A 14802-nucleotide genomic window follows, 5' to 3' on the forward strand; every position below is an offset into this window, starting at 1 on the left:
AGTACACCACTGAATTGTAACCTATTATAAAGCTTTTTTGTCTTGTGGGGTGCTGGAGTGGTTAGTGCAAAAATGTATCAACTCGTTATTCCCTAGTCCATAAAATACTCATTTGGTGCATTATTCCTAGAATAACCGGCATGACACTCACCTCTCTAACCCTGTGCTCTTAGAGGCAGGCCAACCTCTGCACCCGTATCCTGCAACCTGTGAAGTACCTGTCCCACTGAAGAAACCAGTAGTTTGTGTCTGCCTCACAGCAAAGTTGCAATTATTGTGGCAAGTAAGAACATCATCCTTGTTCATCAGCCTCTCTCCCCAGGCCAGTACTTGTGAAGTAGGTGAAACTGTTCTGTTCAGAGCTAGAAGTGTTCTCGTAACAACCCTACCACATCGCAAAATTGGGGCTTCTGCAGTTAAAACAGACTATAAATACTGCGGTCTATAAAATACAAAAATATTGACACTGTTTAACGTCACTGAAGGTGACAACTGTTTTCCGCGCAGCAGTTTTTTTTATCAGTGGGAATATGGTTTGGGTTGGCTGAATCTGGTATATGCTTCACTGTAGATGGTTGTTTCCAGGATTTTAACTCTCGAAGACGGACACACCTGTATGTCAAAGTGAGTGAGTGTTCCCAAAAAGCCATAGATTCAAGCAGCGAGTGGCCTTTGCCACAATTATCTGCTCTTCTCTCGCTGGGAGCGTACGTGTTTGTTGGAAGGCTCTGTTGTGGCGTTTAAAGCATGCCTTTGGGAGTCTTGAGGAGTCTGGGACCTTGGACAGAGGCGTAGCTAGAGCTTGTTGCGCCCGGGGCTATTCTTCAGATTGCCGCCCCCCTGGGTGGGTGCTGGGGAAAAAGGACAGCAAGCACCTGAAAGAGGTCCGAGAGACACGTAGTACCGCCGCTAATAGTTACCTCAATCATGCAAGTTACATCCACATACATGACACGACCCAGGGCTAGACAGCCCCCATCCCCAAAATAGTGCCACCTGGGGCGGACCACCCTCACCTAGCTATGCCGCTGAAGGAAAAGCAGAAGGAAACCCAATACGTACATCAGTTCTACCTACCCTGTTTGTGACATCTCACTCATAATATCACAGCTTGTGCAGGACCCTTGTCCCCAATCTCCCCCGTCCATGACCTCAGCAATGTCTGCAGACTGGTCCACCACTCTGGGTTTGACCACAATTCCCCTGGGAGCACCTTCAGAATACTACAGGTGAGTCCAATGCACCTGATCACTAGACTAACTTGAGTTCTGCAGTTGGGGCAGTACCAGGCCGGATGAGGAGGAAGAGGGTTGGGAGGGGCAGTAAATTAAAAAAAAAGCAGGAAGGACAAAATATGTTTATTCTGTCCCAAGTTTCAATTGTCTTCACCTTCAGGTAACAGCATATAAAATAAAGGCACACTGTATGTTTAAAGATAAATCCAAGTCAAAGTAAACAATAGGAAATGCATTAGTTTGCGTTATAATATTTTATTGATTAATACAATCACTACAGATGAGTGTAACCAGACAGTAAAGGAATAGATTCCTGGTGGTGTTGGTGGGTAAGGAGTGTTGGTTAACGACTTATGTATTTAAAGTGTTACGATGTCCCAGCCTATAACTTAAAGCAAAATGAATATGCAACTCATTATTTTATCACAGTATAAAATGTTTTTGAAGCTTTTTGGACCTTATAAATGTTTAGCCATACAACAGTTGATGTTGTTGCACCTAGGATTCTGTGCTGCGTAACTAAATACTTATAAGGTCCCAAAAGCAAATCCTATTGGCCATGCCAATGCTTGTTTTAAAGTGCCATATGGCACACAGTCACGCCCTTAGGGCATGTATGTGCGCCACATGTGCACACATGCACATTTCAGGGGTGCAACAGGGTGTCCTTTTAACACCCTGGCACCCTTGAAATAGCTCCCGCTGTTTGCGATTCCTTAATACCGAATCCCAAATAGTGAATATCTTCCCATTCATTCCTATGGGCCTCCGATTCCTACCTACATTCAATTTAGCGAGTCCTTAATAGCGATTCGGTAAAAATCGCTATTAAGGACTCGCTAAATTGAATTTACCTACATCTGTCCCCAGGTTTTTTTTATTCTAACCCAGTCACCTACAGCAAAGTCAGGAACTTTAACATTCATTTTGGAATGAAACAAAATCTTCATCTTGACTTGTTTATCTTCTACACGCTTAGTCACAAGATTCACATCAACACTGTCCACAACCAAATTAGCTCTTTTGATCCACCATGGACACATTTCTGAAACAGGTTCTCTGCCCTTCAAAAGTCTAAAAGGACTCACTCTCCTCCCAGAGTGGGGGGTGATGCGGTACATCCACAACCTCTTACTCACAACACCCTTCCAAGGTTCATTGGACATGCCAGCTGATTGAATGCCCTCTTTAAGAACCCGGTTAAACCGTTCCACCTGCCCATTCGCCCTTGGTTCATACAGAGATGTGGTCACATGCTTGATATTACACATAAGGAGAAAACTTTCCATCTCCGGTGACACTAGTTGCACCCAATTGTCCATCACAAGAACCTCAGGGGACCCCTCACGTGCAAAAACTTCCTTGAAAAAAGTAATGATGACCTGGGTAGAGGCACTAGCTGCAAACTTAACCTGTGGCCAATTAGAGTGGTAGTCCACCATAACAAGAGCAAAACAGGCATTTGAAGGTAGGTGTTTAAAAGGAGCTGAAATATCAAACCCCACCTTTTGCCAAGGACACACAAGCCAAGGAACAGGTTGAAGAGGGGCAGAGGAGACTTGGAGCATCTTGTCGCTATTGATGCATTCAGGACACTCTCTAACGGCTCTATCGACCTTTTTGTTGAGTTCAGGCCACCAAAAATTGGCTCTTAAGAGTTGTTTCATAGACCACATACCCAAATGTCCTTGGTGGGCCAGTAACAAAATCTTGTTCCGCATAGAAGCAGGAGGAATGATCTTTCCCCCTTGAAAAAGAAAACCACTCACCTCTTCAATCTCACCCGAGACATGACAAAAAGGGGCAACCTCAGCAGTGGCGGACCTTTTTTCTGGGCCAGTCTTTTTTAAATAATCAAAAACTTGCTGACACACAACCTCATTAATCATCTCTGTTGTCCACTCAGTCTCAGACAAACACAAAAAAAGTCGTTAGCGACAAAGGGCCCGATTCACAGAATGAACTTAAGACTCAATCCTAAACTTACTACTATTTTGGTATTCACAGAATGCACTTACTACTTTTGGCATTCACAGAATGAACTTACTACTTTTGGTATTCACAGAAGTTAGGATGTTGTCTTAAGTTTGTCTTAAGACAGACTTTAGACAGACTTAAGACAGACTTAAGACAAAATCCTAACTTCTGTGAATACCAAAATTAGTGAGTTAATTCTGTGAATGCCAAAAGTAGTAAGTGCATTCTGTGAATACCAAAATAGTAGTAAGTCTAGGATTGAGTCTTAAGTTCATTCTGTGAATCGGGCCCACAATCCTTGATTGTGGCAAGCACATCCACTTCTTGTTCATAACAGGAAGTACACTCATCGGAACAAGGCAATCTAGATAGAAAGTCAGCAGTGACATTACTCCTGCCAGGAACATAAACAACCTCAAAATCGTATTCATGTAATCTAGATGACAGGCGGGCAATACGAGCAGTGGAGTTCCGCCCTCCCCCTGGTGACAAAATGCCAATGAGAGGCTTATGATTAGTCCTAAGGGTAAATCTGTTTCTCCATATGTAGTTACGAAAATGTTCAATAGCTCAGATGCATGCCAATAACTCTCTCTCAATGACAGCATATCTTATGTAACAGAAAGGGTCCTTGAAGCAAAAGCTACACACCATTCCTTCTTTCCCGAGCACTGGCTAAGTACTCCCCTCAGAGCATAAAGGCTTGCATCCACAGTGATAATGCATCTCCTATTGAGGCAGAAGGACTTGAGGGTGGGAGCATTTACAATATCATTTTTGATTTGTTTGAAGGCTGTCTCTTGTCTCTCAGACCAGCAAAACTCAGCGGATTTTCTGGAGAACTCCCTGAGAGGCTCCATTTTGGTGGCAACATTCTGTATGAATGTACTTTAGTATTCACACAGGCCCGAAAAACGAGAGAAGTTTCTCTTTATTGTCAGGAGCGGGGGCATTCATAATAGCATCTACCAAAGATATTTTTGTAACCACACCATCCCCTGAGAGTGTATGACCAAGATCCTCTACTGACCTGCAGAAAAATTTACATTTGCCAGTCTTAACTGTCAAACCAAACTTTCCTCACCTCTGCCAAACCTCCATAACATGACAGGAGTGGTCCTCCTCATTCTTGGAAAAAATAAGGATATCGTCCTGAAAACATTTTACAAAATCGCGGACATCCTTAAAAATGTGATACATAGCTCGCTGGAATATGGATGCGATCGAGGCAAGGCCAAAAGGCATCCTTTTGAATTGGAAATAACCGTGGGGCGTGATAAAAGCAGTAAAATGTTTGGAATCTCCAGTGAGTTCGATTTGGTGGTAAGCGGACCGAAGATCAAGGGTGGAAAAAATACAAGCACCATCCAACGTGCACACCATCTCGTTGATATTAGGGAGAGGTTGACAATCAGTGACCAAATTGGCATTTAATGCCCTCATATCAACACATAGCTTAATACTTTTGTCAGGTTTCTGGGCTAGAACAATGGGGGAAACGCATTCGGAAGATTCAATTATTTCAATAATACCACCCTCAACTATGTCATCTAACATTTTCTTCAATTCAGCCCTAATGCTGAAGAGGACTCCTCTTAATTTTTGTTCAACAGGAATGGCTCCTTCTTTAACTTTAATCCTGTGAGAAAACCCAATAAGCTTGCCAAGTCTTTCACAGAATACATCAGGGAACTCTTTTGTGAAATCAGTACTGGCAGAAGATTTTCCAGAAAATACATCAGGGAACTCTTTAGAGGATATGGTATTGTTGGAAGTTAACGCAATTACAGAAACCAGTTCTTTGTTTTTGGGGTTTAAAATAATTCCCAATATGACCTGGTCACGCCACCCCAAAACATTGACACCTTTGAAAGCTACATACAATTTGATTGTGGCAGAATTCCCTTTGAATTCATTAAATACTTCCTTGAACCCCATAAAGTCAATATTGGAGCCATCAAAATTTTGAGTCACAATATCAGGTTTGTGTAAAGAATCAAAACAAACTAACTCTCCTAAGGATTCATAAAAGTAATCTTTTGTGATTATAGTCCATGGTGATCCAGAGTCTGCCATTAGCTCCAATTCTTTTCCAAGAATGTACACTTTACATTTAGAGGAACAAATCTAATTGGGCGATGTCAAAAGAATCTTGGATAGAAATAACAATACCAGACTCTAAATCACTTGGGACATGATCATGAGATGGTAAATCACAAGATATACAAGAGATTTTACCTTTGGTGAAATTAGATGAAGATGACATGATCTTCTTTGAGTCAGGAACACTTTTATAGGTATTCTTACACATTTTCGAAAAATGTCCCAAACGTCCACATTTACCACATTCTTTACCTATTGCAGGACAAAGTGCATACGAAGCTACATGGTCAGATTTCCCACACCTGTAACAGTAAAACTGTTTGGAAGAGGAATTATTTTTGTAGTTAGAGTAATTTTTTGAAGAGAGAGGGTTGACAGTGCTAGCTTCACTGGAAGTGGAAGGCATAGACTCTTTGTTGAGAGACTTCATCCACTTCTCGGATTGTTCTAAGGCTTTAGCTGTGCTAACGGCAGCCTCTAAATTAGGGTCACCCATTATCCACAACTGCTCTTGTATTTTTTTTGTTTTTAACATGTTCAATGATATAGTCACTGATCATTTTGTCAGTTATTTATCCAAAATTCCAATGTTAAGACAAAGCACGGAGAGCGGTGAGGGAATCATCAAAACTCTCCCCCTCTTCTTGAGCTCTAGTGTAAAACTTAAACCTATTAAGAGCAACACTTGTTGTAGGTTTAAATTGATTTTCTATGTGCAAAATGGCTTTATCATATACATTGTGATCACCTCCTGACCTGACAGGAGGGAGAGTTCTATAGACTACCTGTCCCTCTGAACCCAAGAAATGGAGAAAAATTTTCGTTTTTCAGCCGACATGCGTTCTCCATCAATGGCTTTAAGGTAGGTGATAAATTTCTCTTTCCAGCTTGTTCATGGTATAGGTGGTTCTCCCTTGGTTTGTAAGAATTTAGATGGTGGGTCGAACTGCATAGTGACAATCCAGTAGTACCAAAGTGACTAAAAATAAACTGTAAAAATAACAAATACACACAATAATGACATTCAAAACAGCTGTGAAATTACTGTGCAAATAACAGTTAATGCACAGGAAGTAAATGGAAATCGAGCTTGGGTAGAGCAAAGGGGGGCTTGACTATATTTATAGACTTAAGAATTCAGAGCAGGTGGAAATCCTTGGCATGGCAGTCAAGTGTTGTCCAAGGACTGAAACTCACAAACAAATCTTTTAGGCTTATTATAATGAATGTCTACAATGCAATGTCAAACGAGAAGAGCGTAGGCAGTTCTAACAAACTAAATTGGTACCTGGAATATGCTTGTGGTAAAGGGCTGGCTCAATCACAACTGATACTGGTGGGTGATTTCAATTGTCATTTGTGCCCACACCTTAGGGTGGCCCTGGGCAATTGGGCATCTTGCCCTTTAAGGAATGGCCCCCATCTGGAGCACACGCAGTTGGGAACTGAGTTGACCAGTCTTCTAGGCATCTATGGGTTAATACATACAATAGATATGATTGCTAGCGGTAGGGATAGGGTGGTTCCTCCCACCTTTAAAGGACTAGGATGCTACTCCTAAATTGACTTCATTTTTGTTCCTTTTTGGTTAAGAGGCGGGCATCCCATTTTAATATAAATCATAGTGCATTCAAGGACCACAACCCCCTGACACTTGAGCTTGAGTCCCACCCCCTTTTATCAGTTGTAAATAGTCAAGATGGTGGTGGGTCAGTTGTGGCAATAGATCAAGCTAGGAGGCTCAGATAGTGCCAGGTGGATATAGCTGCTTTTAATCCCTCTTTATTTCACAAGGGGTATCAGGAGATAATGAAATGTCTAGATCTGGGAGGGGAGGGGTGGATCTACTAGAAGCCTTTAATAAGGTTGCCAACCTGGTGGATAGTCTGTTAAGGTCCACTCCCAAAGCTCGAAGGGGGGTGGACCCAAAGTGGTTCGACAGACAATGCTCACAGGCCTTGAGAAGGCTCAAAATGGCACTGAAACAAATTCCAAGGGACATGAAGCGTGTGGCGGAATGTCGTGTAAGTTACAAAATAGCAGTCAAAGGGCGAAAGGACCAATTACAACGCAAGGCATGGGAGGAGCTCACGGAAGCGCAGGAGCAGAAGGACTCCGCCCGATTCTGGGGAGTAATTAACAAACCCTGCTTCGCAGACCCAGATAAGCCAGGGCTGAGTAATAATATTTTACCAGAAACAAGGAAGCAGTATTTTCATGGACTGCATAACTTTCACTGTAGAAATAGGGAACCGCAGTTAGCAGAAGTAGTACCAAGCCTTATCCCTGTTACCTTCTTGGTGGATGAAGTAAACGCAGGAATTGAGGGCCTAACGAGGAATAAGGCACCAGGGCCAGATGGGATCCCACCAGATCTTTTTCTTAGACACCTGGACGTTTGGGCGTCATTATTAACTAGGGTTCTAAACGCCCCGATAAGCACAGTTATGCCAGCTTCCTGGTCATCCGCAATAGTTGTGCTCAAATTCAAGAAAGGGGATCGGGATAGTCCACATTGTTATAGACCCATCTCTTTGATAGACGTTTCAGCGAATGTGTTGGGTCGGGCTATTTTAAACAGGTTGATGGAATGGGCGGAGGATAAACAAATTATCACAGACGTACAATATGGGTTTCATCCGGGCAAATCTACCATAGATCAATGCCTTTACCTATATCTCATTACTGCCAAATATACACTAGCTAAGGAGGGGGCACTATACTTAGCCTTTATGGACCTCACAGCGGCGTTCGACCGCGTAAATCGTAGTAAGCTCTGGCCAATATTGGGTGAGCTTGGGGTAGACCCGGGATTAATAAATATCCTCCAAGTGCTCCACATACCACAGCAGCAGTACGATATATGCAGGAGGGGAAGGTGACGGAGTATTTTAATTGCTCGAGTGGGGTAAGACAAGGCTGTATACTAGCGCCGTTTCTGTTCACCTTATATTTTAAAGGCCTAGATAAGTCACTACGTGAAATCAGGGCAGACTCACCCAGAATAGGGGAAAAAGCGGTCCCGGTTCTGCTTTACGCAGATGATGGGATGCTCCTTGCTCGAACCCCACATGGTCTACAGCTTTTAATTGATGGTTTTGTAGAGTTTATGGAAAATTTGGATATGTCCCCTAACCTAACAAAATCATATGTTATGGAGACGGGGGAAAAGGCGAAAAACTCGTACAAATATGTCATAGGTTCACACGTTCTGGGCAAAGTTCCAGCCTTCGCATACCTGGGAATGCTCTTAGATGGGCACTTGAATTTTAAACATTTATTAAAGGAGAAGTGTTTGGCCCTGAAAAAGTCTACAGGCTTATAACAAACTTTGCACACAGGTTAGGATGTTGGACTCCGGATATGATTCTTAAGATCTACAATTCAGTCTGCTGTGCCAAGGTCTTACATGGAAGCGAGGTCTGGGGTTTTATTATGACTAATGACTTACAAAAAGAAGAAAACAACTACTTATGGGGTTTACTGAAGGTCCCGCAAAGCATTCCGGTATTTTCTGTCCATTAAGAATTGGGGGTGAAATATATACCTGACCTGACAGCAGTCAAGCCCCTCTTATGTTGGCTCAAATGCTGGACAAACATAGAGGCAGGCTTCACAAGGACAGTACTCCAGGATAGTTTATCCTTGGACCATTCGATGCGAATTCCCTGGATACAATATGTAAAGGAGTCTTTCATCAAGTTAGGCCGGGCAGACTTGTTTAATACACCAGAATCAATACGATCAAAGGACAAGGTTGAGATTAAAGCCCTGCATCTAAGGTTTGCCACGGCACATCGAGAGACTATTGAACTTGCTAAACCCACAGTGAGAGCCCACACACTTGTAAAGACAACCCTGGGAATTGAACCTTATTTAAAGTTATTGACGAACCCACACAATAGATTTTTAATTACCCGTTTTAGGTTAGATTTTTTCCATCACTTACTAGCGGTACCGGCAGGTTTTGTTAAACATATCAAAGACAGAGGGCCCTGTGGCTGCAGCAATAGGTCTCCACAGGATACCCTTCACCTGGTTCTTCTCTGCCCGTACTATGCTTTTCCCAGGAAAAGTTTTTAAAGGATTTATTAAATCGATCTGGTTTAAGACCGGTCGCGAGTAGCCTTGCTGTTTTTAAAGCTTTCCTCTGATGTACATACCCTATTTGGTGTGGCTAATTTCTTGAGAGTCTCTGTTAAATTAAGGAAAACTAGGGGCGACTAAAAGAAGAGAGGAAGGGTTCCTGGGTTATTGGCATGCAAAGTCTGATCTAACAGTGCTGTAGTAATCATGTGACAACCTCCCAATGCCTGCTCTAATGCATTGAATTGTATCGGAGAGTGATATTTTATGTTTGTTTGGTTTTATATATGCTTTTATGATTTGTTTTCAAATCGAATAACGTTTTTTATTTATTATTATTAAATGGAGAGGATAAATATGTTACAGGCTGTAAAACAAATGAGTAAGTTAAAGTGTGCCTGTCACTGTTGTAAACCAGTCAATTATTAAAATGAGAAAGGTGTGCCTGTCACAGTAAATGGACAGGCTGTGGAAAATAAATCAACTTTTGTGAAGAATAAAGTATAAAGAACAAGGTGTGCCTGTCACCAAAAGGAACAGGCTTTCCTACCTGTACGAGCAATGAAGGTGTGCTCGTCACCGAGTGGAGATCGTAGAAAACATAACCCATAAACAAGTAACCAGAGAAGCGCTTGCCAGCTCATCACCATGTGGAGATCATAGAAAACATGACCCATAAACAAGGAATCAGAGGAGCACTTGCGAACAGCTAGCTCCGTACCATAGGCAAAAGTATTAAGAGAAGCGTGTAATAAACTGCACACCTAGTGCTGTTATCATCCCGAGGGACCAGCCGAATTCGACAGCTGGACCGGGACCCTTTCTCTCTGAGTTTCCTTCCCTCTCCGAATCTACCTCCCTGGACCTCCTGGTTAAACTCAAGTCAGGTTCACCCTCCGACCCCTGCCCTGTTAGCTTTCTGGGTAGGACAGCGGAGGTTCTGAACCCGTTGATTAATCCCATCTTGAATCTGTCATTGACTAGTGGTGTGGTCCCTTCGGTTCGTAAACAGGCGAAGGTTGTCCCACCTCCTAAAAAGTCTGGCCTTGACCCCGAGATACATGCCAATTACAGGCCAATTTCCCTCTTGCCTGCTCTCGCTAAGATAGTGGAAAAGCACGTTCATACTTTGCTCTCCACTTTTATTGAAACCCATAGCCTGCTGCACTCCACCCAGTCTGGCTTTCGATCCAACCTAAGCACCGAGACGGCACTTTTGGAGGTCAATGAGGCCATTAAGGAAGTGCTGGACGCTGGAGGAAGGGCCATGTTGGTAATGTTAGACCTGTCGGCGGCCTTCGACACCGTCCCTCATGAGGGTCTCCTCAGCAGACTTCATGAGATCGGTCTGAGAGGGACGGTGTTAAGCTGGTTCAGATCATATTTAGCTGGTCGTCGACAGATGGTCTGGGCCCCCCCATACTCTGCCGAAGTGCCGCCTTTGTAGGTCGGAGTCCCTCAGGGTTCGGTGCTGAGCCCGACTCTTTTTAATATCTTTATGACCCCTCTGGCGGGGCTGGCTGAGTCCTTTGGGGCTCAGATCGTGTCATACGCCGATGACACCCAGCTCCTTTTCACTTGTGGTAAGGGGGCTGAGTTTGACGGAGAGAGCATCCGTGGGTGTCTTGACGCTGTTTTCGAATGGTTTCAGCGAAATAGCCTCAAGTGCAACCCAGATAAATCCGAGGTGCTTTTCTTCGGGTGTCAGGCTGATCCGAGCTGGCAGGATTGGTGGCCTGTGAACATGTCCCATCCGGCGTCCTCCTCTTTGGTTGCTAAGAACTTGGGGGTCAAAATTGACAACAGCCTATCGCTCAAATCCCAGATCCTTGGACTGACTGGCATGTGCTATGGTCTCCTTAAAATGTTATGCAAGTTCCTTCCCCTGCTCCCGTTGGCACATAGGAAGATTACGGTCCAGGTTCTCATCTGTTCTAGGCTGGACTACTCAAATGTTCTTTATTTGGGTCTTCCTGACTATTTACTACAAAAACTTCAGGTGGTCCAAAACTCGGCGGCACGGGCGATTTTTGGCCTGCCTCGCCGAGCGAGAGCCTCCGATCTCCTACACTCCCTACACTGGCTCCCTATTCGGAAGCGGATTGTTTTTAAAACACTTACGCTGGCGCATAAGGCACTCCATGCTGTGGGAGCTGAATATATTCAGAAACGTCTTGCTTTCTACAAACCAACTAGATCCCTTAGATCTGCATCTCTTGGTCTTGCCATTGTCCCTGCTGTCAAGAAAGCAAGGGTAGGGGGACGCTCTTTCAAACGCTTGGCTCCCCAGCTATGGAATACCCTCCCTCTGTCGCTCCGCTGCACTTCAAACTTGCTTGCTTTCAGAAAGGGCCTTAAGACATGGCTCTATGGACAATGATCTGCTTGTTTTTTGTCTTTGTCTTTTTTGCCTCCCATTTGTAGTCTGCTGTGGGTTTGAAAGCGCCGGGACACTCCTTGGAGTAGCCGAGCGCTATATAAGACACCCATAACATTAACATTAACAAAATTAGTTGCTCCGAATAGTTTCCCTGTAGTGAACCACACTCAGACGTTCCTAATCCAAAATGGCCGTAAGCGTAACGACGCTTTGCGTGGTCAAGGATAGAAAAGAAGGTGGGTCACGTACAGTTGATGACATGTCAGCAAACTATTCATGCAACAGTGAGAGGAGGAGCTGCCTACGTCACAATACGTATCCAGGTAGCAGTAGTCACGAAACAATACGGAAGAACGAGGATGGCCGATGGTGACTATAAATTTACCAAAGCAAAGATAAAGGCATAAAAAGAGGATTAAAAGTGCGAAAAACTTGCAGGTTCCAGGAAAAATTGTGGTTGTTGTGGATTCTGCAACGGGAAGGCACTGGATGACGGGAACCGCAGAATCTGCAGTATGGGTTTGGAAGAAGACGTCGCAGCACCTATGTCTCCGGTAAGATTGTAGCTAGCGACATCTTCTTGGGATCGTTGCCACTTGTAAAGACGAGGAGTTTCAGATGATAGATAACCTTAAAGTTTATTCTTGGAGACACAGCACAAAGTCACCATGCAAGGAAACAGCAATGACTGACAAAGTCTAGCTTTGGAACCTGGAACTAAAGATGTGCAGCGCAGGCACTTAGTTCCAAGTTCTAAGCACCGGGACAAAAATCACGAGGGAAAATAATAAAATGAAGGAGAATGCACCAGAAGGTAAAACTCAGCATAGGCCACACCTCAGCAAGTACATCAGAGAAGTGTGATGGGCTTGCCTCAAGCTTTACAGTTCGTTGTCTTCATTGTCTGACCCAACCCTCAAAGCACCCTCCTGTCCTAAGCACAGGGGAAGCACAAAGCTGAGTGTTATATCCTGAGTTCATACATATAGGCAATGTTCCCTCTAATTTTCTTCCTCTGTGTGTGCCATTGTATGGTCTCTGTACGCTGCAGCTAATGTTATGTGCTCTAAGAACCAGATTACCTGTGGTTGCAGCGACAAATATTAATGCAAAAATCACTCCAAACTTTTGCTTAAAAAGTGAAAAGATGGTGCATTGCCTACACAAGATTGTATACCTGGTGATGCATGTAGGGTGGCACATGTTATGCCCCATATGTGAATGTACCTCCAGTTCCTGCAGGTCATGGACTTGACAGTCCATGCCCTACAGGAATTTACTTAGGCATTCCCATTGCAGTACCTTTTTTATAGGCACCGCGGTGGGACAGCCTGCCAGTGATGAAAAAAGTAAACATCTGGTAGGATGTGCTCATATGGGCTTGGTGGTGCGGGGCAGTCTCACATCACCAAACTCATAATAAGGCCCTAAGTCAGCATAGTAGTCAAAGCATTTGTAGCAAGACCAGCAAACCTGCCAGAAGCAAGAACTAACAGTAGTTCTTGGATAGCAGACAGAGCAGCAGGAACACAGAATGCATTGCAGCAGCAATTTCTGACGTTTCCCTCATTTCCATTACTCGATTTTGCTCCTGAGAAAGTGCCACTCATGGTCATTGAATGTCACTCATAATTTCTCTGAAATTGTGAAAATGTCACACATGGGCAACCTGAAACCTTAGCAGCTACAGCTATGAAGTCTACAAGCAGGACGTGTGCTTTCAGGTGATTGTGAAAACACACATTGTACTTGTAGACGTGCTGCATTTCTTTTGTTATTAGGGCACAGCTGCAGGGCAGATTGTGTGCTTTTGTGAAAGTACGATTAACATGATTACTTTCAAAAAGGCACACAATCTGACCCATTTCGCATCACATTCATCTTAAAAGTGGCGTTGCAAATGGTCCTCAGCCGCCTATGCGCGCTTCACATTTTACAATGTGCGCTCTGGGAGACATAGGTGCGCGTGCACCTTATAGGGAACAGTGATTGTAATTACTTCACCCTGTGGAATCATTTATAATCTGGGCTACTAGAATGATGCAAATTTGTGGTTGCAGGGTAATTATGGAACCATGGCCATCTGCTAAATAATCCATCATCTGCTGATTAATCTGAAGATGTTAACAAAAATTGTAGCTCAAACGGATCAAAAACTACCAAATGCGCAGTGACGCATGCTGCAGCACAGTGCAAGCCCTTTTCAAAGTTTGCCCAGTCACCTTTCTGTTGATTAATGCTGTATTTGGGTATTAAGCTGGTATTTATGAGATGGAATGTTTGCCTGAACAGTGTTAAACTGTAAAAATTACAACATAACGAAGAAAGACTATCACAAACTATGCTCAATACGCCCTTAATATGCCTTTTTTTGCCACATAATTTAGTCAATCCTGTTGCATAATTCCAGTCGCCCAGGTAATACCAGCAGAATTGCCACATCATTTTACAGAGGAACTCATTATAAGGACCATTGTAATTTTATCATCACTCGGGACTTCCAAGATAATTATTTAAATCTGCTCAGAATGGGTGAGAAGTTTAAATGTTAAGTTAGGGATCATTAGACATACCAGGTAATATTCTTGTAACATCTGAGGCTTTTGAATGTTTAATTTTTTAGGTACCTGTCAGTTACAAGCTGGAATTGTTTATATTAAACCAATTGCTTATCTAGCTCTGCCAAACACAGACAAAGATTGTGCATCTATTTTTTTTTTCGATTATCAACTTTATTGGATTTTTCAAAAACACGAAAATTAATTGGCAGCAGATCATTTATCAATAGCTGGGCTGGATACCGCAGGTCAGATACTCATTGCAGGTCCACAAAATTAGGCAGATCATCACATTGGTAGCAGATTAAACCATTTACCCCACACTTTACCAAATAAGTCAGGGCAGCCCCGGGCTTCGAAGAGAGACTCCTTCTGCATTCCACACCAATCCACTCCTCTCTTTCATTTCTGTACAGCTGGCGCCTTAGCCTGGGACCAAAGCACAGCTATATCTCTTTTTACC

The sequence above is a fragment of the Lissotriton vulgaris genome, chromosome 1_2 (assembly GCF_964263255.1).
Source record: "Lissotriton vulgaris chromosome 1_2, aLisVul1.2, whole genome shotgun sequence".
NCBI lineage: Eukaryota > Metazoa > Chordata > Amphibia > Caudata > Salamandridae > Lissotriton > Lissotriton vulgaris.